Source organism: Protobothrops mucrosquamatus, unplaced genomic scaffold (genome assembly GCF_001527695.2).
Source record: "Protobothrops mucrosquamatus isolate PMUCROS unplaced genomic scaffold, P.Mucros_1.0 scaffold4055, whole genome shotgun sequence".
Classification (NCBI taxonomy): domain Eukaryota; kingdom Metazoa; phylum Chordata; class Lepidosauria; order Squamata; family Viperidae; genus Protobothrops; species Protobothrops mucrosquamatus.
Genome location: NW_015389986.1, coordinates 70,347 through 77,850, shown reverse-complemented (window position 1 = coordinate 77,850; position 7,504 = coordinate 70,347).

The following is a 7,504-nucleotide window of genomic DNA, read 5'->3' as shown; positions in this document are numbered from 1 at the left end:
AACTGGAACTAACAAACTAACTACTATCATAACTTGGGCACAGTCATTGTTATTGAATTTGAATTTGGAAAATGAATATGTAAAGCATAATTCAGTGGTCAAGGAACTTTGGATCTAAAGTAATGCTTGAACAATGGGAGAATATGTGGATGGAAAGTTTAAAATTTACATGAAATTATAATTTAAAAGAAAACTTCTATAAAATGATGTATTGTTGGTATTTAACACCAGATAAATTGTCAGGAATGTATAAAGGTATTTTAAATGAATGTTGGAAATGCAAAAGTAAAGAAAGGACCTTTTATCACTTATGGTGGACATGTGACAAAGCAAAGACATATTGGAATAAGGTTCACATCCTAATACAGAAATTTCTCAAAGTGAATGTAAAGATAAAACCAGAAACTTTTCTTTTGGGTTGAATGGAAAAAGACTTGGAAAAAGTTTTGGAACTTTGATGCTATATACGTTGATGGCAGAGAAATTACTTTATACACAAAAATGGAAGGATGCTTTGATTCCCAAAATGGAGAAAATGGCTGCAAAAGTTGATGGAGTTAGCAGAGATGGCTAAACTGACTGCTTTGATTAAAGAAAAAAAACATTTTTTCTTTCATTTCTTACTTTTATTTCTACTTGGAAACCACTTCTGGACTTTGTGCTTGAGGTGGAAAAAAATGAAACTTTGATTGTGAGTTTTACCAATTAGGTTTGTTTTATAGCAATGGCTAGTTTATACTATTACGTAAAAGTAAAAACTTGAGGTTTGATGTTATTATCTTACTCTACTGCACCAAAGGGAATCAGAAGTCAATACTTTTTCTTTCTTTTTCCCCTTTTTCCTACACTTTTCCCTTCCCTTTCCCCTCCCCTATCTTTCCTACTATTTTCTTTTCCATTTTTGCATTTTACATTATAAATTAATAAAAAATACTTAGGTGTAGTCATGTGATTATCTGCTTTACAACTGCAACAGTTAGCAATAGAATTGCCAGTCCCAAATGTGATCGGTAAGTGAGGACTACCTGTATTTACAGAGTAACTCACTTGACTTCCTTAAAAAATCCTGGAATTGCAATTTTAAGCGAGGTGGCTTGATAGTTAATATAGTTAACTATTAATAGTTAATATTAAGCCACCTCACTACTACAGAATCATAGCTAACTGTGAGCCCTATAATTTGTCCATTTTGTTTTGTTTCCAGTTAAAAAAACAAAAACATGTCCTCATTGTCCTTCACTTCCAAGCCAAAGCGTTGCCTGCCCGGATACCTGGATTGGATACAGAGGAAAATGTTTCTATGTATCAAAAGAAGAAAAGAATTGGTCTCTCAGTTTAACGACGTGTTCTTCATTTAATGCCTCCTTGGCTGTTATTGATACTCAGAAGGAATTGGTAAGGAGTAATTAGCCATCGTGATTAATTGCATATTACTTAAGTATTCATGGGATTCTCAGGAATCTTCTCCAACTTCAATATTCAAATGCTTTAATATCTCTCTATCCTGGTTCTTCAAAGTCCAATTTTCACGGAGTATAACAGGGACAATCATTGCCTACACAAAAACATTACATTCCACATAAACATGTTTAAAAGGCCAGTGCTCTGACAGATGAGCACAATTCAAAGCGCACTGAAGATGTCCCCCTGAATGGAGACGAAACATTTGCAGCCAAATTGCAAAGTTCAGAGATCAAGCCAACAGCCCAACTACTATAATAATAATAAAGTTGGAAGGGACCTTGGAGGTCATCTAGTCCAACCCATGCTCAGGCAGAAAACCCTATACCATTTCAGACAAATGGCTGTCCAATCTCTTAATTGTTCTAACTATCAGGAAATTTCTCCTTAGTTCTAGGTTGCTTCTCTCTTTGGTCAGTTTCCATCCATTCTTGTCTTGCCTTCTGGTGCTTTGGAGAATAGCTTGACTCCCTCTTCTTTGTGGCAATCCCTGAGATATTGGAACATTGCTATCATGTCACCCCTCATCCTTCTCTTCATTAAACTAGACATAACCAATTCCAGCAACCGTTCCTTATATGTTTTAGCCTCCAGCCCCCTAATCATCTTTGTTGCTCTTCTCTGTACTCCTTCTAGAGTCTCAACATCTTTTTTACATCATGGTGACCAAAACTGGATGCAGTATTCCAAGTGTGGCCTTACCAAGGCATTGTAAAGTGGTATTAACACTTCACATGATCTTGATTCTATCTCTCTGTTAATGTAGCCTAGCACTGTGTTGGCTTTTTTGGCAGCTGCAGCACACTGCTGGCTCGTATTTAAGTGATTGTCCACTAGGACACCAAGATCTCTTTCACAGTTACTACTATTGAGCAAGGAACCACCTATACTAAACCTATGCATTTGGTCCTGTGCAATACATTTATATTTAATTTTAATTTAAACTCATATATTCCTGCTGAATCTTGTGCAATGCATTTACATTTAATTTAAATTTAAACTCATATATTCCTGCTGAATCTTGTGCAATGCATTTAAATTTAATTTAAATTTAAATACAGAGATATGTATATCAATGCAGTAGAAAGTTTTATTTAATAGACCACCTTTTAGCAGACTTTGGATACAAAAGACTTAATTTCTATGTAGAAACCTCCCTAAAATAATGGACAATCCCACTGTATCTGAAATAGTTCTGACAAGTCAGTTGCAAATTAATTTTACCTTAATTTTATGATTTTGTACATATGAAATAATTTGACAAAATGATGTATATTGGCATTCAATGGACAATCAACAGACCTTTATCCCCAATTAGTCTGCTAAATGGGGATTTTATTATATATTATTTCCCTTCTAGGAATTTTGGGTGGATATATTAAATCCCTTTCATTACTGGTTGGGTCTCTCAAGGGAACCTAACAAGGTCTGGAAATGGTCCAATGGCACAGAGTTCAAAACCCAGTAAGTATATTTTATTTATTTGTTTGTTTGTTTATAGGACTTATAGAGCTATTTACCTATTCAAAGTATTTATAGACAGTACACTTCAGCTTGAATGGCTGAAAGAATACAGGTAGTCCTCAACATATATGTTATTGAGAAATTTGTTAAATGAGTGTTGCCCCATTTTACAACTTTTCTTGCCGTATTTGTTAAGTAAATCAGTGCAGTTGTGAAATTAATAGCATGGTGGTTAAGTGAATCTGGTTTCCCCATTGACATGACTCCTGGGCACTGCAACTGTCACAAGTGTGAGTCAGTTGTCAAGCATCCAAATGTAAATCACGTGACCATGGGGATGCTACAACGGTTGTAATTGTGAAAAACGGTCATGTCACTTTTTTCAGTGATGATGTAACTTTAAGCAGTCATTAAATGAACTGTTGTAAGTCGAGGACTACCTGTAATAAGAATTGAGATAATTTTTGGCTAAGCTTCTCTCCCCCCAAAATAATAAGACACAGAAAGGGGAGGAAAAGAGAATAAAATGCTCAGGCACTAGTATGTAGTGTCTGGTGACTGTTGGCCAGCTTAGATGGATTGAGATGAAATGATAAACAATGTCCAAGAGCAGATGTGTCTGATGCTAATGTTTATATTTTTGTATGTAGGGAGGAAGACCAGACTTGATTGTAAAATTGGAGTTTGCTGTTTTTCCTAAAAGGCACTATCTATAAGGCAGGGTTCTTAATCCTAACAACTTTAAGATGTTGACATCCACACTTTTTAAAGTTGCCAAGGTTGAGGAACACTGCTTTAAAGCAAGGCTTTTCAACCAGTGGTACGGGTATCACCTGTGGTACATTAGCACCTGGCAGGTGGTATGCGACCATCCTAGAAAAGTGGTAGTGGGGGAGGGGAATGAGCTGAACTGGTGGCAGCACCGCACAAGCCTGAGCGAGAGATGGCTGGAGCTGCAGGGCTGTCAAGGCTCAGCGGAAGCGCCAGGATCAGCGCCAGGCTCCAGCTGGAGCTCGGCGCTGATCCTGGTGCTTCTGAGCCCTGAAGAAGCACCAATCAGCTGGAAAGCAGCACTGATCCTGGCGCTTCTGCTGAGCTCAGAAGAAGCGCCGATCAGCTGGAATGTTGCAGCATCTCCAGGGTCTTGTGATTTACATTCAGATGCTTGGCAACTGATTCATATTTATGACGGTCACAGTGTCCCAGGGTCATGTGAAGTGACCAAAACCTGCTACAACCACCCAGCAGACGGGGGGAATAAAAACCAAGCACCCCCCCACCCCACCCCCACTGCCAATCCTCAACAGAAATGCTCACAACAATGAAAACCTCGGACAGGAGGAAGAGCGCCGTTGGGTGGGCAGGCAGGTGTCGTGCTCGGCTGTGGCTTGGGGGGCACTTTTTTCAGTGCCATTGTAAGTTCAAACAGTCACTAAGCGAACTGTTGTAAGTCGAGGACTACCTGTACTTCATCACTTTTTTTCTTTTTCTTTTTTTTTGGTCATCAAGTTTTTGATACCTTGCTAGGCGACTGGTGGTAGTCGGATATTGCCATATCCTAAAAGTGGTACAATGGGTGAAAAGGTTGAAAAGCCCTGCTTTAAAGTATTAACAAGGTAATACTAAAATGACAAATGTGAGTTTGTGTGTTAAGGATCGTATTGTACGTATGATGTATCATATTACCTCTGATCTGATTCACATCCTTAATTCAAAATGTTGACACAGCCTTCTTTGGAAAAAGAAGCTTATTTGAAAAGCAAATAAATCAGGGTGATTTGACAGTTGAATTGGGTGAAGGGATCTGATTTGGGAGAATTGCTCAGATGGCCTTTAAATTGAGTGTCTTAATCGACTAATCAGAGTATGCATATAAAAGAGAGAAATTAATAGGATATAAAGGGTAGTAGTTTCCTGTGCTAAAATCCGGTGTGTGAGTGTATTATCCACAATTCTCCTTCTACACTTCATATTCTGCAACTCTATAAAAGAAATCAAACTGCACCATTCATTTATATCTAAGTTATTTGTCATACTTTAAGATTATTTATTGGGGTTGACAGATGCTTGAAAATCTAATAAATTTGAAATTAGGTATATATTAAGCACTTTACAAGTTTGCAACATTGGAAATTTAAATTACAAAGTCTGAATTTAAAACTTCAAGTTTACAATTTCAGTGATTGGGCACAATACTTCAGAGGTGCTAGGAGCTTGCCTAAACTTCAAGTTTCAATTTCAAGTTTCATTAAGCTTCACTTCGGCTAGTCAAGTCTCAAATTCTAGCTACCATTGGTGCTTTAAAAATATTCTGAAATTTCGTCTCATAACAGAAATAAGAAATAGCTGCCATGTTACAACGATCAAGTCATTTTTATTTGTCAAACAAAATGTTAATCCTCTGTGAAGTTGAGAATATGACCACCATAAGCTGTGCAGATGCTCCGAGCATGAGAGATCTCTTTAAATGATGCTTTCTGTTTTGTGTGTTTGCCTGCGTATGCATATTATACTATAGCTTTTCCCAGCCATGTGTCTTCCAGACTGCAAATTTGTTGGACAGAACTCATGCAAACTCCAGATTTCATGATCAAGTTGATTGTTAGGCACAGGCAACAACTAATTGTGAATAGCCTCAAGCTAAACTTTATTGTTTGGACCCATGTTACAAGAATCTCACCAGACTGCTTCCCTTGTCCTGGGAACAACCAGATAAGACTTTATGGATTTGGGGTGAGGCCATGCTTATGCCACTTGCGACTGCTCAGCAACTCCAAGGTGGGTCCTCAATTGACCCCTCCCTTAAGCCTAGCCAGCATTTTCCCAAGATTCATCCAGTGCGTCCTAGAAGTCGAGTGTTGGCTAAAGTTCTCTATGCTCTAAAACTAGGAATCTTCTTGGAAGGAGTAGTCCTGCAATATTAATTTCTGCTGTTAGTAATTTCTGCAGATAGTAACTCCTTGTCTTTTTTTTCCTCCAGATTTCCAGTGCGAGGAGAAGGCCTCTGTGCTTATATAGATGCAAAAGGGGCCAGTAGTACCATATGCTCCATGGAGAAACATTTTCTCTGCAGCCATCCAGAAAGCTGTAGCAAGGCTGGATGAGACAACCTCATCAAAAGAACAGGGAATATTTGGTTTGACCAGAATTTATTGAAGAATATGTGTCTCTTTTGGCATATCTGCATTTGGTCTTAACCATCAACAACCGATGATGTGAAAATGTAACTACACTAAAAACATTTTGTGATGAAGACTTAGAGCCCTGACAGCCCTGAAGAAGCGCCAATCAGCTGGAAAGCGGCGTGGATCCTGGCGTTTCCGCTGAGCCCTGACAGCCGCGAAGAAGCGCCAATCAGCTGGAAAGCGACACTGATCCTGGCGCTTCTGCTGAGCCCTGACAGCCCTGCAGCTCCAGCCGTCTCTCGCTCAGGCTTGTGCGGTGCTGCTGCCGGTTCGGCTCATTCCCCTCCCCCACTACTACTTTTCTAGGATGGTCGCGTACTACCTGCCAGGTGGCAATGTATGCGTACCACCGGTTGAAAAGCCCTGCTCTAGATAACCAGATTCTGTGGGCTGAAGAGAGATATCCAGGCTCCTTTCTTATTGTGTTAGGAGATCTCACCAGTGCTAACTTAAGTCAAGAATTACCAAAATACACTCAGCATTTCAAATCTGCTTTTTTACTCTAATAATTTTTGGAACATTATATTTACCCACACATTTACCGGCTTTCCACTCACGTAAACTAGGGAGTGACCCTAACATTTTGAGAACATGTATTTTCTTAACAGGGATGTTATTATTTACTATTAATGTCAGTACTGTTTTTATTTTTTTTCTTAATATATTATAAAAAATTATGTCTATTGCTGGTCTATGACCGTAATAAAGTTTTTATTATTAATATTCCTTTGAAGAAAGAATATTTTTAACATTACTAAGTATATGACTTTTCCTAAATTATTATTTAACATATATATTTTTACATGAAGCAATCTTTCCAAAATAAAGTAGCAATCTGTAATTTTAAGTGTTAAGACATACAAATATCTTTATTGTACCCTACTGAATTTGTTATTCAAGTGATGACAAATAATGACTAAATGTAAGCTGCCATTATTTCCTCAATCAGACAAAACTAAGTTAACAGAATCCCCTATGTTATTTTCCAAGCCAACATTTTACAGTTCAGCCAGCTTGTTTGTGAAGGTTGGTCAGGAAAATGCAGTGATTTTTCACTGCTTTCTTGCAGGGTGTTCCACTCTGTCATATAACCCTTGCAGTTTTTTTCTTCAGTTAGTTACAGAATAGAGTTGGAAGGAACCTTGGAGGTCTTCTAGTCCAGCCCCCTGCTCAAGCAGGAGAACCTATACCATTCCAGACAAGTGGCTGTCCAGTCTCTTCTTAAAAAGCTCCAGTGATGAAGCACCCACAACTTCTGAAGGCAAGCTGATCCACTGGTTAATTTCTCTCACTGTTAGGAAGTTTCTCTTTAATTCTAGGTTGTTTCTCTCCTTGATTGGTTTCTATCCATTGGTTCTTGTCCTGCCTTCGGGTGCATTGGAGAATAGGCTGAC